Source organism: Rhinoderma darwinii, chromosome 13, assembly GCF_050947455.1.
Source record: "Rhinoderma darwinii isolate aRhiDar2 chromosome 13, aRhiDar2.hap1, whole genome shotgun sequence".
NCBI classification, from domain to species: Eukaryota; Metazoa; Chordata; class Amphibia; order Anura; family Rhinodermatidae; genus Rhinoderma; species Rhinoderma darwinii.
In genome coordinates this window covers 67332734-67356720 of record NC_134699.1, presented here as the reverse complement: position 1 = coordinate 67356720, position 23987 = coordinate 67332734, and the positions used below count along the sequence as shown (strand labels likewise).

Genomic DNA, 23987 nt, shown 5'->3' with positions numbered 1-23987 from the left:
CTCATTGGATATATTTGTATACAGTCCGGGTGATGTTTGGAAACTGAATACATGTTTGTTACAATGTATCAGTGGAAGTTTAATGTATCAGTTTGAATTTTTGAGTGTCTGAAGGTTTTTATTACTATGGCTGAACGTTTCCTCAAAAATGTTTTGCAAACTGAGTAATAAAAATGATATCCTATTAAAAATGTGAGATGAGTCAGTGGAGAAGGAAGGATTTGTGCAACGTGCACCTCAGGTGTCTCTCTTGCCCTGAATGAAGCTGGAGGATTGAGATGTGACAAAAATTTGGAAGCCCAGGCTAATGGTCAGTCCTACCAGGTCAATCCAGAACAGGTGGTAATCATGTATTTATTGTAGATAAAAATAAATTACGTTTGAGGCCCAAAGCCTAAGGCTGCACTACTGAGAGATTCTGATGACATCATGTCCCTTCTGATTTTTTTTCCATTCAGTGATGTCATAAGGATCTTGTGTGGAAACAATACCCCATCTATATCAATGTATACACATACGATATACACACATCATATCTCCCAACTATCATTTTTGCAGTATTGACCCGTAAATAGGTCTAGAAGGGATCGGGGCCTGACTAAAATTGGGTATTCTCTGGATGTTTTCTGGGTATTCTTTTTTACATTTGGCGTTTGCCCAAGAGTTTCAACATAAATGGGTTGCTCAGGGCCACAGCTGCCCATGGGTTGTGTCTGGTATTGCAGCTTGAAGTGAATGGATTTGAGCTGCAATACCACACACAGCCCATGGACAGGTGTGGCGCTGTTTAGGAAGAAAGCAGACATATTTTTCTAATCCTTGACAGCCCCTTTAAGCCTTTAAACGTTCACACGCTTAACAAAAAATGGCTGAAAATACGGAGCTGTTTTCAAGGGAAAACAGCCCCTGATTTTCAGCCGTTTTTTAAGCAACTAGCGCTTTATGCAGCGTTTTTTACAGCTGTTTTTGGAGCTGTTTTTCTATTGAGTCAATGAAAAACGTCTCCAAAAACTGCTCAAGATGTGAAATGTACTTTTTACGAGGCGTTTTTTTACGCGGCCGTGTAAAAAACGCCCGTGGGAACGGAACCCCGTTTTTCCCATTGAAGTCAACGGGCAGATGTTTGGAGGCTTTCAGCCCCCGTATTTTCAGACGTTTTTCAAGGGGGGCTTACGGCCTGAAAAACGGCTGAAAATAAGCCGTGTGAACATAGCCTAAGGGTGCTGGCGGGTGCCCTTCTCTACAGGGCCCATATTCTGTTGTATAGGCTGCACTAGTGGTATGCCCACCCCTGACCTAGTATTATACTTGCCAACCCTCCCAGATTATCCTGGAGTTTCTCGCGGTAAGGGGAGACCTCCTGGACCTGCAAAATAATGAGCAAGCGTCCCGCAAAGCTGGGACTCTGAACACAAGGAGTAGTGGTCGATCCACTGATTATCTACCGTGGCTGCTCTGATTTCACTTTCTGACTGGCACTATTCATGGGGTCCCTCTGGCTGGCATTATTCATTGTGGCACTCTGGTTGTCACTATTCATGGGGGTACTCTGGCTGGCACTATTCATGGGGCACTCTGGCTGGCATTATTCATGGGGGCACTCTGACTTGCGCAATTCATGGGGGCACTCTGGCTGACATTATTCATGGGGGCATTCTGGCTGATACTATTCATGGGGGCACTCTTGCTGGCATTATTCATGGGGGCACTCTAGCTGACACTATTCATGGGGGCACTCTGGCTGGAATTTTATGGGGGCACTCTGGCTAGCACTATTCATGGGGGCACTCTGGCTGTCATATCATAGCTGCACTATGGCTGGCACTATTCATGGGGCTACTATGGCTGGCACTATTCATGGGGGTACTCTGGCTGGCATTATTCATTGGGTCCCTGTGGCTGGCATTATTCATGGGGGTACTCTGGCTGGCACTATGCATGGGGGTACTCTGGCTTGCACCATTCATGGGGGCACTCTGGCTGGCATATAGCGGCACTATGGCTGGCACTATTCATGGGGCTACTCTGGCTGGCACTATTCATGGGGGTACTCTGGCTGGCACCATTCATGGGGTCCCTCTGGCTGGCATTATTCATGAGGGTACTCTGGCTGGCACTATGCATGGGGGTACTCTGGCTGGCACCATTCATGGGGTCACTCTGGCTGGCATTATTCATGGCGGCACTAAAGATGGAAGCGTTACAGCAGCACTCTGCATGTTGTTATTGGGGGACCCTGTCTGTTGTTATAGGGCCGTTTTCTGTATTTGGGACAAGGCAGGTATACATCTAGATATACAAAGGATGAAGCGGTTGTGAAAATATTGTGCAACACTGCGATGGTCAACCACAATTTCTATGTACTTCTATGGAGTGCTGGTGTCCGTTCATACGAGTAGCCGGCTGCCACGGCCAAACACATGATGTTACTAATTCAAGTTGGTGCGCAGATTGCAAGATGTCTCCAGTGGTACCAACGCGTGGTTAAAGATAAGACAACAATGAGACCCCAGCCCAGCCGCGGGTCATAAATCCTAAATATCAGCTGCCGGTCTATGTGCGGCTGTAGAGGTCATGTACAATGGATATGAGGGTCCTTCCCCTTTAACATGAAGAATTTGCCTCAGCTTAGTCAGAAGTCACTTCTCTGATATAAAACAATGACTTGTAGGAATTCCAGCGGCCGCCCGTCCCTGTTCTCTCCGCGCTTCCTGTCCACAATAATGTCACATATTCTAGGACATCCTGTTATGATGACGATTATTTCTGCATGACTTTCTAGAGATGGCGTATTGTCCGTGAATCACATTATTATATTTATAAATAATAATTCTTTTAGTCCGACATCCAATGATCCAGAAATCGTTTAGACCTTAATTGAACAAATGTTAGTACCAGATGCTGTTGCCTGATTTGCGACTCCTATGTAACCCACTAGTGGTGCTGCTGTTAGGCCCTGTTCACACTGGATTTTTTTGGCGCTGATTTTGATGTGGAAACCGCGTCAGAATTAGTGCCAAAAAAATGCAGAAATCGCCCCCCATTGCATTTTTTTTCCCGGGAGGCTTCTGGTCCCCTCGCGGAAAAAAAAGCTGCATGTCCTTTCTTGCCGTATTTTTTACCCGCGGTCCTTGTATTAGCTTCAATGGCCATGGCCGAAAAACACAGTCAAAAACGTCGCTAAAACCACGGCAAAAAAGTGCAGGCAGGAAGGAATTCTGAAGCAGATTTTTTCTGACTGAAAATAAGTGTGAACAGGGCCTTATAGAGACAGGGTGGCAGGCTGTGTTATATAGGTGATTTGTGGTAGTCTGTCTTATGGAGGTACTAGAGCAGGCTGTGTTATGGAGGCACTGTGGCAGGCTGTGTTATGGAGGCACTGTGGCAGGCTGTGTTATGTGAACATGATGGCAGGCTGTGTTATAAAGGTAGTCTGTCTTATGGAGGTACTGGGGCAGGCTGTGTTATGTGAACATGGTGACAGGCTGTGTTAGGGAGGCACTGTGGCAGACTGTGTTATGGGGGCACTGTGGCAGAATGTGTTATGTGAACATGGTGGCAGACTGTTTTATGTGAACATGGTGGCAGGCTGTGCTATGCAAGTACTGTGGCAGGCTGTGTTATGGGGGAGTTGTGGCAGGCTGTGTTATGGGGGAGTTGTGGCAGGCTATGGGTACGGGGGAGTTGTGGCAGGCTATGTTACGGGGGAGATGTGGCAGGCTGTGTTATGGGGGAGTTGTGGCAGGCTGTGTTATGGGGGAGTTGTGGCAGGCTATGTTACGGGGGAGATGTGGCAGGCTGTGTTATGGGGGAGTTGTGGCAGGCTATGTTACGGGGGAGATGTGGCAGGCTATGTTACGGGGGAGATGTGGCAGGCTGTGTTACGGGGGAGATGTGGCAGGCTGTGTTACGGGGGAGATGTGGCAGGCTGTGTTATGGGGGAGTTGTGGCAGGCTATGTTACGGGGGAGATGTGGCAGGCTATGTTACGGGGGAGATGTGGCAGGCTGTGTTACGGGGGAGATGTGGCAGGCTGTGTTACGGGGGAGATGTGGCAGGCTGTGTTATGGGGGAGATGTGGCAGGCTATGTTACGGGGGAGATGTGGCAGGCTGTGTTACGGGGGAGATGTGGCAGGCTATGTTACGGGGGAGATGTGGCAGGCTGTGTTACGGGGGAGATGTGGCAGGCTGTGTTACGGGGGAGATGTGGCAGGCTGTGTTACGGGGGAGATGTGGCAGGCTGTGTTACGGGGGAGATGTGGCAGGCTGTGTTACGGGGGAGATGTGGCAGGCTGTGTTATGGAAATGTCGGCAGGCTGTGTTACGGGGGAGATGTGGCAGGCTGTGTTACGGGGGAGATGTGGCAGGCTGTGTTACGGGGGAGATGTGGCAGGCTGTGTTACGGGGGAGATGTGGCAGGCTGTGTTACGGGGGAGATGTGGCAGGCTGTGTTACGGGGGAGATGTGGCAGGCTGTGTTACGGGGGAGATGTGGCAGGCTGTGTTACGGGGGAGATGTGGCAGGCTGTGTTACGGGGGAGATGTGGCAGGCTGTGTTATGGAAATGTCGGCAGGCTGTGTTACGGGGGAGATGTGGCAGGCTGTGTTATGGAAATGTCGGCAGGCTGTGTTACGGGGGAGATGTGGCAGGCTGTGTTATGGAAATGTCGGCAGGCTGTGTTACGGGGGAGATGTGGCAGGCTGTGTTATGGAAATGTCGGCAGGCTCTGTTACATACCTCCCAACTTTCAAGTATTGCAAAGAGGGGCAATTTTTATTTCTGTTAAGCCACGCCTCTAATCCCACCCAATCCCCGCCCATACACACCTGGTTCAGCCCACACAGTACAATGCCCCCATAGCTGCCCCCATACAGTATAATGCCCCCATACAGTATAATGCCCCCATACAGTATAATGCCCCCTGACAAGTGGCTTATACAGTTTGGTCACAATGTTTACTAAGAACCGACCTCCTGTTGGTACATTATTTTGCTGAGCTGCAGTAGATGAAGTATAGCGGGTGGATGTGCGCTCCAGGTTTTCTCCTTTCCCCGTGGATATATATATTCTGTCTCTTGTTCTGGTCCCAGCACTCCACCCAGGTGTTTATAACTAGCAGAGAACTGCAGAAGGTTTTCGGCCTATTTGTCCTCAGTTTGGCCACTGAGACTACATGGAGAGGTGAGCGGTTTCCTCTGGTCACTTTTTTCTGGTGGTCGGAGGGGGGGGGAGATAGACTGGCAGCATGGGTGCTGCGTCTCCTGGGTTGCTCCCTCTGCGGGTGCGGTGTTGCAGCGGCATTGGTTGCCATGGGATACTACACTTGGTAGGGGCCCACTTGAAAGAGGTTGCTGTGAAGTGACGAGTGGCTCATACAGTCTGATCCCAATGTTTACCTCCTGTTTGTACGTTATTTATATGTTGCTGAGCCGCAGTAGAGTAAGTGGATGTGCGCTCCACGTTTTCTTCTCTCCCTTGTGGATAATGCCTCCTTAGTTGATCCCATACAGTATAATTCCTGACCGCTGCCCCTACACAGTATAATGCCCCATAGTACTAATAAAAGAAACACTTACGTAGCCCCATTCCCACGACGAGTGGAGGAGATCCCTCTGCTCCTCCGCTCTGTACTGAGTGGCCCGGCGCAGACCGGCACGATGACGTCACTGTATCGTGGCCAGTGGCGCAGCTATACGGGTCGCAGCGGTCGCAATTGCGACCGGGACCCGAAGCCAGGGGGCCCGCGGCCCCCCTCACCAAATCAATAAAAAGTTACTATAGTGCCGCGGGCCCCTGTTACTGTAGTAACAGACCGTACTTACCTTCCTGGTAAGATTAATGTCCCTGTCTGCTGAAGCTGATTGGCCGGCTCCCGGGAGTCAGACCCCGCCAATCAGCTGTTTTGAAGGGGCCGCAGCACTCGTACGAGAGCTGCTTCCCCTTCATTCCGGTCACACTGTGAATCGGTGTCGGCGATTCACAGTGTGAGCGAGTAGGGGAAATGAAGGGGAAGCAGACGGACCCCGACACATCAGCTATTGATGGCCTATCCTGAGGATAGGCCATCAATGTTTAGGGACTGGACAACCCCTTTAACCCTTTCACGCCGCAGCCCTTTTTCAGATTTTCGTTTTCCCTCCCCACCTTCCAAAGGCCATAACGCCTTTATTTTTCCGTCGATATAGTCCTATGAGGGTTTGATTTTTGCGGGATAAGTTGTAGTTTTTCGTAGCACCATTTATTTTGCCGTATAATGTACTAGGAAACGGGAAAAAAATTATTGGTGGGGTAGAAAATGAAAAAAACAGCGATTCCGCCATGGTTTTTTGCGCGCCATTTTTACGGAATTCACTGTACAATTAAAACAACATATTCATTTTATTCTATGGGTCAATACGATTACGCCGATACCAAATATGTGTAGCTTTTTCTATATTTTACTACTTTTACAAGTAAAAACCGAAGTGTAAAAAAGAAAATTTATTTTGTTTCGCCAAATTCCGAGAGCCGTAACGTCTTTATTTTTCCGTCGATTAAGTGGTATGAGGGCTTATTTTTTGAGGGATAAGCTGTAGTTTTTAATAATACCATTTTGGGTGTAAATGTGATGGTTTGATGACTTTTTATTTCATTTTGTGGGGGATTAGGTGAACAAAAAATAGAGATTCTGGCGTTTACAATTTTTTTTTTTTTTACGGCGTTCACGGTGCGGGTTAAATAATGATATATTGTGATAGTTCAGACTTTTACGGACGTGGCGATACCAATTATGTTTATTTATTTAATTTTTTACTATGCTCTAGGGGGGAAATGGGAAAAGGGGGGTTTTTTGAACTTTTAATTTTATTTATTTTTTTACACAAAAAAAAACAAAACTTTATTTAACTCATTTTTACATTTTTTTATTAGTCCCCCTAGGGGACTTCAACCAGCGACCGTTAGATCGCTTGCACGATATACTGCAATACTAATGTATTGCAGTATATCGTGATTCTGACAGTCTCCTATGAAGCCCTGCCGAAGGCAGAGCTTCATAGGAGTACCAAGATGGCGGACCTGGGGGACTTCGGCGCCCCCCCGTTGGTTCACACGGCTGCCTGGGGGTCTGACGCGGGGAGGGGGCGTTGAGACGTTACAAGGGGTCGCCCCCCTGTTTTTAGTAATTTAAATGCCGCGATCTCTATTGAACGCTGCATTTAACGGGTTAAACAAGCGGGATCGCGCTAAAGCGCGATCCCGCTCGTAACCTGGAAGGGTCGGCTGTAACACACAGCCGACACACTCGCTCTATGGAGCGGACTCAGCCCGTATATATACGGCGGATGTCGGGAAGGGGTTAAGCCTACGATGTAGCAGGCTTAGAGGGCCCATGAGACAGGATCACAGATTGTGTGATGCTGTCTGCTGGGCCCTGTGTGGTAGGCTTAGATACAGGGTCCTACAAACAGTATACCACATGGGCCCTGTATCTAAGCCTAACACGTGTTACTAATAGTTTTTTGTGTGTTTTCTTACAGGTCCGGTCGTTGGACTACGGCGGATTCCAGGACTACTTCGATGACGGCTTTTTTTTTTTATTATCAATAAAATGGTTAATGAGGGTTGTGCGGGTTTTTTTTTCTTTCAATAAAATATTTTTTCTATGTCTTTGTTTTTTTGTTTTTTTTTAACTATATTACTACCGTCTTAGTAATGGCCGCCGGCTGATTGACAGTATCCATTGCTAAGGCGGGGCTTAGTATTAGCCGGTGCAGAGGCTCCACTGTACTCCACTGTACTCCACTCCACTGTAGTGATGGTCGGGCAATGGGGCGGCCGCAGGCTGGTAATATCAGGCACGGACAGGCCAGAAACAGTGGCCCTTCATACCCTGGTGATGCTAGGCTGCTGCTGCTTTATTGTATCTGGCTGGTCATGAAAAATAAAAATAAAATAAAAAATATTTGGAAAGAACGACCCCCATTAACCATTTTATCCGAAGTAGTCCAACAACCAAACTTGTAAAAAAACACAAACACACAAAAATAATTAGTAACACATAAAGAAGCAAAATTATTATTCTTAGGGTATGTGCACCCAATAACTGCAATTACGTCTGAAATTACGGAGCTGTTTTCAGGAGAAATCAGCTCCTGAATTTCAGACGTAATGCCATGTACTCGCGTTTTTCACTGCGTCTTTTTCGGACGTAATTTGGAGCTGTTCTTCATTGGAGTCAATGAAAAACGGCTCCAATTACGTCCCAAGAAGTGTCCTGCACTTCTTTTGACGAGGCTGTATTTTTACGCGCCGTCTTTTGACAGCGACGCGTAAAATGACAGGTCGTCGGCACAGAACATCGTAAAGCCCATTGAAAGTAATGGGCAGATGTTTGCCGACGTATTGGAGCCGTTTTTTCAGACGTAATTCGAGGCGTAAAACGCCTCCATTACGGCTGAAAATAGGTTGTGTGAAACCAGCCTTAGCTTTCCTGGGTCCAGCGCTGGAGCCGCAATGTCAGCGAGCTGAGCCACTGTATCTAATCCAATCATGTGTGATACTGTCTGCTGAGCCACTGTATCTAATCCTATCATGTTTGATACTGTCTGCTGAGCCAATGTATCTAATCCGATCATGTGTGATACTGTCTGTTGGGCCCTATATCTAATCCAATTATGTGTGATACTGTCTGCTGAGCTACTGTATCTAATCCCATCATGTGTGATACTGTCTGCTGGGCCCTATCGCTAATCCTATCATGTGTAATACTGACTGCTGAGCTGTGTATCTATTCCTATTATGTGTGATACTGTATGTTGAGCTGTGTATCAATACCTCCCAACCGTCCCGGATGCGGCGGGACAGTCCCGGTTTCTCACCGCTGTCCCGCCGTCCCGGGCGGTCTGTAACTGTCCCGCTGGGCGCTGCATCAGAACAGCTGAGAGCTGCTGACTGCAGCAGCGATCAGAAGAAAGCAGGAGTCTTGCGGCGGTGTTCTCACTGGGATCGATGGCGGCCCGTGAGTGGACCAGTCCAGTCACCTGACCTCACCGGTCAGGTGACTGGACTGGTTCACTCCCGGACCGGCATCGACACCAGTGAGAACGACGCTGCAAGACTCCTGACGGTGAGTGACGTGTCCCGAGTGACGGCCGTGTCTTCCGTCGCTCGCGCTCTCTCTCTTCCTCACAGCGCAGAGTGCATGTGAGGAGGAGGAGGGTCTTTTTTTGCTCCCTGTAGGAGTCTGAATCCCCAATCCCCGGCCGGGGATTGGGGATTCCGCTACAGGAGGAGTGAGTGACTACACTGTCCATATATGGACACAGTGATGTCACTCACTTCTGAAGCGGAATCTCCGACCCTGTGGCCGGGGATTCCTCTCCAGGAGAAGATATGGACATTGAAGTCAGTGACTTCTCCTGGAAGGGGGGGGGGGATGGGTGCAACCTACAGGGGGCTGTGTGGCATTACCTACCAGGGGGGCTGTGGCATTATCTACAGAGGGCTGTGTGTGGCAACAAATTTAATTGAAATTCATCTGATTTTAAAACGGACAGGGAAAAAAAACGGATGCAAAACGGGTCCAAATCGGCCATTAAAAACAGCAACACGGCCCGGAACAGAATCGAAACGGATGCAAAACACCCAGGAAAAACGTCCCAAAACGACTGTTTTTATTGGCCGACACTCGGACCCTGTCGTGTGAATAAAGCCTACCTCTACCGCTCTGGCGGCAATGTGGCACCTACAGGGGGACTGTGTGGCGCTATCTACAGGGGGCTGTATCTGGCGCTATGTACAGGGGGGCTGTGTCTGGCACTATCTACAGGGGGCTGTGTGTGGAGCTATCTACAGGGGGGCTGAGTGTGGCGCTATCTACAGGGGGGCTGAGTGTGGAGCTATGTACAGGGGGGCTGTGTGTGTGGAGCTATGTACAGGGGGGCTGTGTGTGGAGCTATGTACAGGGGGGCTGTGTGTGGAGCTATGTACAGGGGGGCTGTGTGTGGAGCTATGTACAGGGGGGCTGAGTGTGGAGCTATGTTCAGGGGGGCTGTGTGTGTGGAGCTATGTACAGGGGGGCTGTGTGTGGAGCTATGTACAGGGGGGCTGTGTGTGGAGCTATGTACAGGGGGGCTGTGTGTGGAGCTATGTACAGGGGGCTGTGCGTGGAGCTATCTACAGGGGGGCTGTGTCTGGCGCTATGTACAGGGGGGCTGTGTCTGGCACTATGTACAGGGGGGCTGTGTGTGGCGCTAAGTACAGGGGGGCTGTGTGTGGAGCTATCTACAGGGGGGCTCTGGTGGATGATTTTTCCATTGATCGGTAGCAGAGTTACACAACTGGGAAAAAAAAATCCCCATCATGTAACTCTGCTACCTGTCAATTGAAAAGACATCCACCACAGGGTCTCCCTCTTGACTTTCATTGTTCTCAGCCTTTTGGTTTGTCCTGCAGCTGCTGCCGCCGTGATTGAGCAAATGTTATACCCAAGATAGGAAAAATAACACAAAGACGACATAACCGGATCCATAATATCTGTGATATCCAGACAGTCCAGAGATCCGCAGTGAGAATGTGCGCGCGTTATTTGCAGAAGGATCTGGCCGTGATTTGATGTGTTTATGCGGAATATTTTGCGTGGTTAGGGGCGTGGCTTAAAATGTCCCTCTTTTCCGAATTCAAAAGTTGGGAGGTATGTGTATCTAATCCCATCATGTGTGATACTGTCTGCTGAGCTGTGTATCTAATCCCATCATGTGTGATACTGTCTGCTGAGCCGCTGTATCTAATCCCATCATGTGTGATACTGATCTGCTGTATCTAATCCTATCATTTGTGATACTAGCTGCTGTATCTAATCCTATCATGTGTGATACTGTCTGCTGAGCCACTGTATCTAATCCTATCATGTGTAATACTGTCTGCTGAGCTGCTGTATCTAATCCTATTATGTGTGATACTGTCTGCTGAGCTGTGTATCTAATCCTATCATGTGTGATACTGTCTTCTGGGCCTTATATCTAATCCTATCATGTGTGATACTGTCTGCTGAGCCACTGTATCTAATCCTATCATGTGTGATACTGTCTGCTGAGCCACTGTATCTAATCCTATCATATGTGATACTGTCTGCTGAGCTGCTGTATCTAATCCTATCATGTGTGATACTGTCTGCTGAGCCGCTGTATCTAATCCCATCATGTGTGATACCGTCTGCTGAGCCGCTGTATCTAATCCCATCATGTGTGATACCGTCTGCTGAGCTTGTGTATCTAATCCCATCATGTGTGATACCGTCTGCTGAGCTTGTGTATATAATCCTATCATGTGTGATACTGTCTGCTGAGCCGCTGTATCTAATCCTATCATGTGTGATACTGTCTACTGAGCATGTGTATCTAATCCTATCATGTGTGATACTGTCTACTGAGCATGTGTATCTAATCCTATCATGTGTGATACTGTCTGCTGAGCATGTGTATCTAATCCTAACAGGTGTGATACTGTCTGCTGAGCTGCTGTATCTAATCCTATCATGTGTGATACTGTCGGCTGAGCCAATGTATCCTATCCATAGTTGATAGGGTCGTAGTGCTATAGATTTGCTGTCTCCTATACACACACACACATTTTTTTCTGGGAGACACATATGTATTGGGGCTATTTCCCCTGACATTTTAAGTCCTTAGTGACGCCCCCGCTGCTAGTGCTGCATTGTTGGATCACTTAGGAGACCCAGCGATGCAGCTGAAAGCTGCGGACCGTCGGCCATGAGAAGTTTGCAGGGGGGGGCCAATAAGAACTTTTGCATCGGGGCCCATGAGCCTTTAGCTACGCCGCTGATCGCGCCTATCGGTGCAGAGTGGCTCGCGGCGGACGGTTTCTTGATTCAGCTTTGGATTCAACTGAATCTGCGTCCTAAGGATGCAGATACAGTTGCCACTGGGACATACCACTGGGAGCCCAGGACAGCGGGACACCACCCAGAATCCGGGATGGTTGGGAGGTATGTGTTATGTGAATATGGTGGCAGGCTGTGTTATGGGGGCGCTGTGGCAGGCAGTGTAATGTGAATATTCAGGTGGCAGGCAGTGTAATGGGGGTGCTTTGGCAGGCTGTGTTATGGGGGTGCTGTGGCAGGCTGTGTTATGGGGGGGCGCTGTGGCAGGCTGTGTTATAGGGGGGGGGGCACTACGGTCCGCTCGGCATAGGGTTACACCATGGAAGAGGTGGGGGATTATATGGAGGATTATTTAGATGTTCCATTTTTTAAAATCCAATACCGGCTGTGTCCACTAGAGGTCACTATAAGAGCATGAAACAAAGATTTCACATTATAAACCTGAAGTTTCAACCATACAATATAAAGGGCTCATGCCTGAAAAGGCCGCTTCTAAAATGACGCTGTTGCTAGGTGATGTGTTGACAATAGTAGTCATGGCGTCTTCTTTAGGGTCAGACCTCATCAGACATGTCTTGTGCACAGTAGCCTACTGTCACCCTAAAAACGGCCTCCTACTGTATGAAAGATAATGATTTAATGATTTTTATGGCTCACAAATACTGGTGGATTACTAGAGAGGCTTAAAGAGGATCTGCGAGTCATTTCAGCTCCGCTCGCTTGGTCCCGGCAGTTGGACCCCCACCGATCGCTAAGTGTTGGTGTATCCTAGCAATATAACCTCACTTTCGGTGACCCCTCTAAGAGCAAGGGGCCCATACCAAGTTCTTCCATGCGTCCCTCTGCCGTCTTTATCCACCCCTGCTGACTAGTAGTTCAAGTAAATAAGATGGACGGGGTTAACACCAGCCAAAAAGTAAAATTTTGACTTTCGGTCCAAAGCCGAAACGGCTGTACAAACTTCTGAGAGTCCTACATGTCCTAGCAGAATGCACCTAGTGCTGTGATGTGATGTGAAGATGTTGGCTCATCTGTACGTATGGCAGAAGCTACTGTGTGCTTCTGACATACAGGTTCCCTTTAATTATAAGACGGGCCACGATCATTTTTCACGGATGACTCGCGTCCTGGAACGGGGGCTGGAAAAACACGAGGAGGCTCCGATTTCAGACCACAATGTGATTTGCGGACATGAAGCGTTGGGATAATCAGAAGCAGATGATGAGATTGTACTTTGGATAATCTTATGATAAACAATTGTCGTGAAACTCCCAACATTTCCCGGGTGTCCTAATAATGTGAGAGCATGCCCGTATTACAGAACAGGGGGGGGCACAAACTTATCCGTAATGATTATACATGTACTGCATTAGTGGTTCTATCTATCCCCTCTATCATCATTTAAACCCACACACCAGTCAGTGATTGCAGAAATTCTCATATTCGACTCTGTATGAGCTCATTGCTATTTATGCAGTTTCCTCATATATAGGTAAGATTTCTCTTTAGTATAGGAGCACACAATGAACTCTTCAATGAACTCTTCACTCCTTTATTTCATGAATTATGAAACTGTCCAATGTACAGATTTTTATTTTTATTTCATATTAAGTCATTGTAATCTTTGGCCACTCATGAGATAAATGACTGTGATTATGACTGGAAGGTTAAGTTTACACACCGGAACCTTTTCTGAGAAGCAAAACTTTTATAAAGTCTGATCACGTCTTATGATAATAACAGGAGGCCTCGGTGGAGCCGCTTTAATAAGAGTAAATTGATGAAAAACAAGAAAGGACCATTAAAGCTATTGCACTTATTATCAGATGTCGGCCACATAATTGTTACCTAGGAATAGATGTAGTTACCAGATAAAAAATAACAAGTAAAACCGTGAATTCAGGATCTATGGCAAAAATATCACCTATTAGAAGGCAATGGCTATGCGGCTTTTCATAAACTGTCTGGCACAAGATCGTTGACTGACAGTCACAGAATCAGTCCAAAGGGGGTTAATATACTGCGCTGATTACTATCAACCATACAATAACTATAGAAATTGTTAGTAATAGTGACTGAGTGGTTGAGCAATTGAGGAGTACAGCTATGGGCACGTACACATACCCCTACTAGCCAAAGAACCCTCTGTGGACTTCAAGTAGTAAATTAATTTGTTTTCCACTGACAGTTTATGACAATCAGCAAATCGATCACTGAGTGTTTCAAAATTAAGTGACATCCTGCCAGAAACTGTGACCTCACTAATCCATGCCCAAGGGACCCATGGCGGTCTCAGTCTGAGTCTGTATTAAGTCCAGTGTAATTAGAGTAATTTACCTGACATTAAACACATGATCCTGATTTATTATTCAGGCTTGTAAATGTTTTTGTTTTTGTTAGTCATATAGGTTTGAAATACTATGCAGTTCAGACATTTTCCAGTTCATATCTGTTTCTACGCCCGAAGAATTAAAATCTAAGTATTCTACCACCACAATATAATATAAAAAAGTTTCCAGAAATTGTTTGTTTTTATTTTAATGCAGTTAGTGCTTTAAATTCTGTCTGTTCTATAGTTTACTAAGCTAAAGACACACATAATCTGAGAATTTGGTGAAACCTTGCCCCCATCAGCATGTGCTGTAACAAGAGAATCACTCCCATCATGCACCAGAATGATACTCAAATTTATGTTACATTTTTCCTGGCAGGAGCTCATTTCCCAGAGTAATGTGTATGTAAAAGAAAAGAGTGGGGGAGAAATATAACTACTATACAACTGAACCCTATGAACGAGACTACAATTATTATAATACTGCCACCTATGTACAAGAATAGAACTAATATAACACTGCCCCCTGTGTACAAGAATATAACTACTATAATACTTCCCCCTATATACAAGAATATAACTACTATAATACTGTCCCCTATATACAAGAATATAACTAATATATTACTGCCCCCTATATACAAGACTATAACTAATATAATACTGCCCCCTATATACAAGAATATAACTACTATAATACTTCCCCCTATATACAAGAATATATGTAATGATGGGGGTAGGGAAATGGACAAGTGAGCCCTAATCTACCCGCCACTCTGTCCCTGCCTACTTGCAACGACCCGCCCTAGGCGATGGGGTACAACTGGGCGGCGGTCCTTACGCTCAGTAAGTGCACGAGACAAACAGACAAGGGTACACAAAGCTAAGGGAAATGGGGCAGTTGCCCACGGCAACACCGTGAGCCACAAGAGTGGTGAACGAGCCGAGTCAAACCAGGAGTGAACGAGGTACCAAACGCAGAGCAGGAGAGTAGTCAGAAAGCCAGGGTCAGTATGGAGCAGGATCAAATAGTCAGAAGCTGTAGCTGGGCCAGGAAACCACACGCGAAGAATCACAAGCAAAGGAGGAACAGGAAAGGCAGGTATAAATAGACAGAGGGCGGGAGCTAGCTCCGTCTGGCCAGGCTGCGATAGGCTCTCCCACTCCTAAGCCTGCCATCCTGAGTGGTGGAAGAAGGAGACAGTCTCAGAGACATAGACTCAGGTGCAGACTGATTACCTATGGGAGTATACACAGAAGTTGTGCCTGGCCGATCCTTTACAATATAACTACTATAATACTGCCCCCTATATACAAGAATATAACTACTATAATACTACCCCCTATATACAAGAATATAACTACTATAATACTGCCCTTATATACAAGAATATAACTACTATAATACTGCCACCTATGTACAAGAATATAACTACTATAATACTGCCCCCTATATACAAGAATATAACTACTATAATACTGCCCCCTATATACAAGAATATAACTACTATAATACTGCCCTTATATACAAGAATATAACTACTATAATACTGCCCCCTATATACAAGAATATAACTACTATAATACTGCCACCTATGTACAAGAATAAAACGAATATAACACTGCCCCCTGTGTACAAGAATATAACTACTATAATACTGCCCCTATATACAAGAATATAACTACTATAATACTGCCCCCTATATACAAGAATATAACTAATATATCACTGTCCCCTATATACAAGAATATAACTAATATATTACTGTCCCCTATATACATGAATATAACTAATATATTACTGCCCCCTATATACAAGAACATAACGAAAATATTACTGCCCCCTATATACAAGAATATAACTACTATAATACTGCTCCCTATATGCAAGAATATAACTACTATAATACTACCCCTATATACAAGAATATGACTACTATAATACTGCCCCTATATACAAGAATATAACTACTATAATACTGCCCCCTATATACAAGAATATAACTACTATAATACTTCCCCCTATATACAAGAACATAACGAAAATATTACTGCCCCCTATATACAATAATATAACTACTATAATACTGCTCCCTATATGCAAGAATATAACTACTATAATACTGCCCCTATATACAAGAATATAACTACTATAATACTGCCCCTATATACAAGTATATAACTACTATAATACTGCCCCCTAAATACAAGAATATAACTACTCTAATACTGCCCCTATATACAAGAATATAACTACTATAATACTGCCCCTATATAAAAGAATATAACTACTATAATACTGCCCCCATATACAAGAATATAACTACTATAATACTGCCCCTATATACAAGTATATAACTACTATAATACTGCCCCCTAAATACAAGAATATAACTACTCTAATACTGCCCCTATATACAAGAATATAACTACTATAATACTGCTCCTATATACAAGAATATAACTACAATAATACTGCCCCCTATATACAAGAATATAACTACTATAATACTGCTCCTATATACAAGCATATAACTACTATAATACTGCTCCTATATACAAGAATATAACTACTATAATACTGCTCCTCTATACAAGAATATAACTACTATAATACTGTCCCTATATACAAGAATATAACTACTATAATACTGCCTCCTATATACAAGAATATAACTAGTATAATACTGCTCCTATATACAGGAATATAACTAGTATAATACTGCTCCTATATAAAAGAATATAACTACTATAATACTGCCCCCTATATACAAGAATATAACTACTATAATACTGCTCCTATATACAAGAATATAACTACTATAATACTGCCCCCTATATACAAGAATATAACTACTATAATACTGCTCCCTATATACAAGAATATAACTACTATAATACTGCTCCTATATACAAGAATATAACTACTATAATACTGCCCCTATATACAAGAATATAACTACTATAATACTGCCCCTATATACAAGAATATAACTACTATATTACTGCTCTTATATACAAGAATATAACTACTATAATACTGCTCCTATATACAAGAATATAACTACTATAATACTGCTCCAATATACAAGAATATAACTACTATAATACTGCTCCTATATACAAGAATATAACTACTATAATACAGCTCCTATATACAAGAATATAACTACTATAATACTGCCCCTTATATACAAGAATATAACTACTATAATACTGCTCCTATATACAAGAATATAACTACTATAATACTGCCCCTATATACAAGAATATAACTACTATAATACTGCCCCTATATACAAGAATATAACTACTATAATACTGCCCCCTATATACAAGAATATAACTACTATAATACTGCCCCTATATACAAGAATATAACTACTATAATACTGCCCCTATATACAAGAATATAACTACTATAATACTGCCCCCTATATACAAGAATATAACTACTCTAATACTGCCCCTATATACAAGAATATAACTACTATTAGGGCATGACCAGACGTGGCGGAATTGCTCTGGAAATCCGCAGCGGACCCCGTTTCTCCATTGCCTTCCACAGCTTTTTAGTAGCGTTCGTTTACACGTTGCGGACAATTCCGCTGCGGAGCATAGGCTGCGGTGCGGAATTTGGTGTCCGCAGCATACAATGGTTGTTGCGGACGTGTAGCGGACTTGTTGCGGACTCATTGCGGAATTTCTCCATTGACTTCAATGGAGAGTCAAAATTCCGCAATGAAGTCCGCAGATGTTATGTAGATGTTATGTGTGCTGCGGAGCGTATTGGTTTTACTAACATGACATTTCTTCATTCTGGCTGGACCTATGTATTTCTAGGTCTACAGCCAGACTGAGGAAGTCAATGGGGCTCCCGTAATTACGGATGACTACGTGTGTGCACCCGTAATTACGGGAGCGTTGCTAGGCGACGTCAGTAAATAGTCACTGTCCAGGGTGCTGAAAGAGTTAAGCGATCGGCAGTAACTGTTTCAGCACCCTGGACAGTGACTTCCGATCACAATATACATCAACCTGTATAAAAAATAGAAGTCATAATTATCGATAACTCCCTGCTTCTTCCTCCAGTCCGGCCTCCCAGGATGACGTTTCAGTCCAAGTGACGGCTGCAGCCAATCACAGGCCAATCACAGGCTGCAGCGGTCACATGGACTGCCGCGTCATCCAGGGAGGTCGGGCTGGATGGCGAAAGAGGGACGCGTCACCAAGACAATTGCCGGGTAAGTATGTATTTCTTTTTACTTTTACTAGGGAAAGGGCTGTCCCTTCTCTCTATCCTGCACTAATAGAGAGAACGGAAGCCCTCTTCCCCTCAATACGCAATGTCTAGTCCGCATCAATTTAATGCCCATTTTAAGCAGAGCCGCAACAGAATCTGCAACGCAGATTCTGTGCGGCATTGATGCGGACAGTGTATGCAGAACTCCGCCACGTCTGGGCATGCCCTAATACTGCCTCCTATATACAAGACTATAACTACTATAATACTGCCTCCTATATACAAGAATATAACTACTATAATACTGCCTCCTATATACAAGAATATAACTGCTATAATACTGCTCCTATATACAAGAATATAACTACTATAATACTGCTCCTATATACAAGAATATAACTAATATAATACTGCTCCTATATACAAGAATATAACTACTATAATACTGCCCCTATATACAAGAATATAACTGCTATAATACTGCTCCTATATACAAGAATATAACTACTATAATACTGCTCCTATATACAAGAATATAACTAATATAATACTGCCCCCCATATACAAGAATATAACTACTATAATACTGCCACCTATATACAAGAATATAACGACTATAATACTGCCCCTAAATACAAGAATATAACTACTATAATAATGCTCCTATATACAAGAATATAATTACTATAATACTGCCCCTATATACAAGAATATAACTACTATAATACTGCTCCTATATACAAGAATATAACTACTATAATACTGCCCCTATATACAAGAATATAACTACTATAATACTGCTCCCTATATACAAGAATATAACTACTATAATACTGTCCCTATATACAAAAATATAACTACTATAATACTGCCTCCTATATACAAGAATATAACTACTATAATACTTCTCCTATATACAAGAATATAACTACTATAATACTGCCCCCTATATACAAGAATATAACTACTATAATACTGCTCCTATATACAAGAATATAACTACTATAATACTGCTCCTATATACAAGAATATAACTACTATAATACTGCTCCTATATACAAGAATATAACTACTATAATACTGCCCCTATATACAAGAATATAACTACTATAATACTGCTCCCTATATACAAGAATATAACTACTATAATACTGTCCCTATATACAAGAATATAACTACTATAATACTGCTCTTATATACAAGAATATAACTACTATAAAACTGCCCCTATATACAGGAATATAACTATTATAATACTGCTCCCTATATACAAGAATATAACTACTCTAATACTGCTCCTATGTACAAGAATATAACTACTATAATACTGCCTCCTATATACAAGAATATAACTACTGTAATACTGCCCCTATATACAAGAATATAACTACTATAATACTGCTCCTATATACAAGAATATAACTACTATAATACTGCCCCCTATATACAAGAATATAACTACTATAATACTGCTCCTATATACAGGCATATAACTACTATAATACTGCTCCTATATACAAGAATATAACTACTATAATACTGCCCCCTATATACAAGAATATAACTACTATAATACTGCCCCTGTATACAAGAATATAACTACTATAATACTGCTCCTATATACAAGAATATAACTACTATAATACTGCTCCTATATACAAGAATATAACTACTATAATACTGCTCCTATATACAAGAATATAACTACTATAATACTGCTCCTATATACAAGAATATAACTACTATAATACTTCTCCTATATACAAGAATATAACTACTATAATACTGCTCCTATATACAAGAATATAACTACTATAATACTGCTCCTATATACAAGAATATAACTACTATAATACTGCTCCTATATACAAGAATATAACTACTATAATACTGCTCCTATATACAAGAATATAACTACTATAATACTGCTCCTATATACAAGAATATAACTACTATAATACTGCTCCTATATACAAGAATATAACTACTATAATACTGCCCCCTATATACAAGAATATAACTACTATAATACTGCTCCTATATACAAGAATATAACTACTATAATACTGCCCCTATATACAAGAATATAACTACTATAATACTGCTCCTATATACAAGAATATAACTACTATAATACTGCCCCTATATACAAGAATATAACTACTATAATACTGCCTCCTATATACAAGAATATAACTACTATAATACTGCCCCTATATACAAGAATATAACTACTATAATACTGTCCCTATATACAAGAATATAACTACTATAATACTGCCTCCTATATACAAGAATATAACTACTATAATACTGCTCTTATATACAAGAATATAACTACTATAATACTGCCTCCTATATACAAGAATATAACTACTATAATACTGCTCCCTATATACAAGAATATAACTACTATAATACTGTCCCTATATACAAGAATATAACTACTATAATACTGCTCTTATATACAAGAATATAACTACTATAAAACTGCCCCTATATACAGGAATATAACTATTATAATACTGCTCCCTATATACAAGAATATAACTACTCTAATACTGCTCCTATGTACAAGAATATAACTACTATAATACTGCCTCCTATATACAAGAATATAACTACTGTAATACTGCCCCTATATACAAGAATATAACTACTATAATACTGCTCCTATATACAAGAATATAACTACTATAATACTGCCCCCTATATACAAGAATATAACTACTATAATACTGCTCCTATATACAAGAATATAACTACTATAATACTTCTCCTATATACAAGAATATAACTACTATAATACTGCTCCTATATACAAGAATATAACTACTATAATACTGCTCCTATATACAAGAATATAACTACTATAATACTGCTCCTATATACAAGAATATAACTACTATAATACTGCTCCTATATACAAGAATATAACTACTATAATACTGCTCCTATATACAAGAATATAACTACTATAATACTGCTCCTATATACAAGAATATAACTACTATAATACTGCCCCCTATATACAAGAATATAACTACTATAATACTGCTCCTATATACAAGAATATAACTACTATAATACTGCCCCTATATACAAGAATATAACTACTATAATACTGCTCCTATATACAAGAATATAACTACTATTATACTGCCCCTATATACAAGAATATAACTACTATAATACTGCCTCCTATATACAAGAATATAACTACTATAATACTGCCCCTATATACAAGAATATAACTACTATAATACTGCCCCTATATACAAGAATATAACTACTATAATACTGCTCCTATATACAAGAATATAACTACTATAATACTGCCCCTATATACAAGAATATAACTACTATAATACTGCTCCTATATACAAGAATATAACTACTATAATACTGCCCCTATATACAAGAATATAACTACTATAATACTGCTCCCTATATACAAGAATATAACTACTATAATACTGTCCCTATATACAAGAATATAACTACTATAATACTGCTTCTATATACAAGAATATAACTACTATAATACTGCCCCTTATATACAAGAATATAACTACTATAATACTGCCACTATATACAAGAATATAACTACTATAATACTGCTCCTATATACAAGAATATAACTACTATAATACTGCCCCTATATACAAGAATATAACTACTATAATACTGCCCCCTATATACAAGAATATAACTACTATAATACTGCTCCTATATACAAGAATATAACCACTATAATACTGCTCCTATATACAAGAATATAACTACTATAATACTGCTCCTATATACAAGAATATAACTACTATAATACTGCCCCTATATACAAGAATATAACTACTATAATACTGCTCCTATATACAAGAATATAACTACTAACTACTATAATACTGCCCCTATATACAAGAATATAACTACTATAATACTGCTCCTATATACAAGAATATAACTACTATAATACTGCCCCTATATACAAGAATATAACTACTATAATACTGCCCCTATATACAAGAATATAACTACTATAATACTGCCCCCTATATACAAGTAAGAATATAACTACTATAATACTGCCCCTATATAGAAGAATATAACTACTATAATACTGCTCCTATATACAAGAATATAACTACTATAATACTGCCCCTATATACAAGAATATAACTACTATAATACTGCTCCTATATACAAGAATATAACTACTATAATACTGCCCCATATACAAGAATATAACTACTATAATACTGTCCCTATATACAAGAATATAACTACTATAATACTGCCCCCTATATACAAGAATATAACGACTATAATACTGCCCCTATATACAAGAATATAACTACTATAATACAGCCCCTATATACAAGAATATAACTACTATAATACTGTCCCTATATACAAGAATATTTCTACTATAATACTGCCTCCTATATACAAGAATATAACGACTATAATACTGCCCCTATATACAAGAATATAACTACTATAATACTGCTCCTATATACAAGAATATAACTACTATAATACTGCCCCTATATACAAGAATATAACTACTATAATACTGCCCCTATATACAAGAATATAACTACTATAATACTGCCCCCTATATACAAGTAAGAATATAACTACTATAATACTGCCCCTATATAGAAGAATATAACTACTATAATACTGCTCCTATATACAAGAATATAACTACTATAATACTGCCCCTATATACAAGAATATAACTACTATAATACTGCTCCTATATAGAAGAATATAACTACTATAATACTGACCCTATATACAAGAATATAACTACTATAATACTGCTCCTATATACAAGAATATATCTACTATAATACTTCCCCTATATACAAGAATATAACTACTATAATACTGCCCCCTATATACAAGAATATAACTACTATAATACTGTCCCTATATACAAGAATATAACTACTATAATACTGCTTCTATATACAAGAATATAACTACTATAATACTGCCCCTATATACAAGAATATAACTACTATAATACTGCTCCTATATACAAGAATATAACCACTATAATACTGCTTCTATATACAAGAATATAACTACTATAATACTGCCCCTTATATACAAGAATATAACTACTATAATACTGCTCCTATATACAAGAATATAACTACTATAATACTGCCCCTATATACAAGAATATAACTACTATAATACTGCCCCTATATACAAGAATATAACTACTATAATACTGCTCCTATATACAAGAATATAACTACTATAATACTGCCCCTATATACAAGAATATAACTACTATAATACTGCCCCTATATACAAGAATATAACTACTATAATACTGCCCCCTATATACGAGTAAGAATATAACTACTATAATACTGCTCCTATATACAAGAATATAACTACTATAATACTGCCCCTGTATACAAGAATATAACTACTATAATACTGCCCCCTATATACGAGTAAGAATATAACTACTATAATAATGCTTCTATATACAAGAATATAACTAC

General features: G+C 41.2%; 1 long non-coding RNA gene across 3 annotated transcripts in view; it reads left to right on the top strand.

Moving 5' to 3' along the window:
* The window catches only part of LOC142665474 (uncharacterized), a 155313-nt gene that overhangs the window by 107935 nt on the left and 23391 nt on the right, over window positions 1-23987 (top strand). The window contains exon 4 of one of the 3 annotated variants that reach the window (XR_012851510.1): window positions 7518-7643. The exons of the other annotated variants lie outside the window; for them this stretch is intronic. This is a non-coding gene — a long non-coding RNA (uncharacterized LOC142665474). Of the gene's footprint in view, window positions 1-7517; window positions 7644-23987 lie in introns of those variants that run through there. 3 annotated transcript variants of the gene reach the window in all.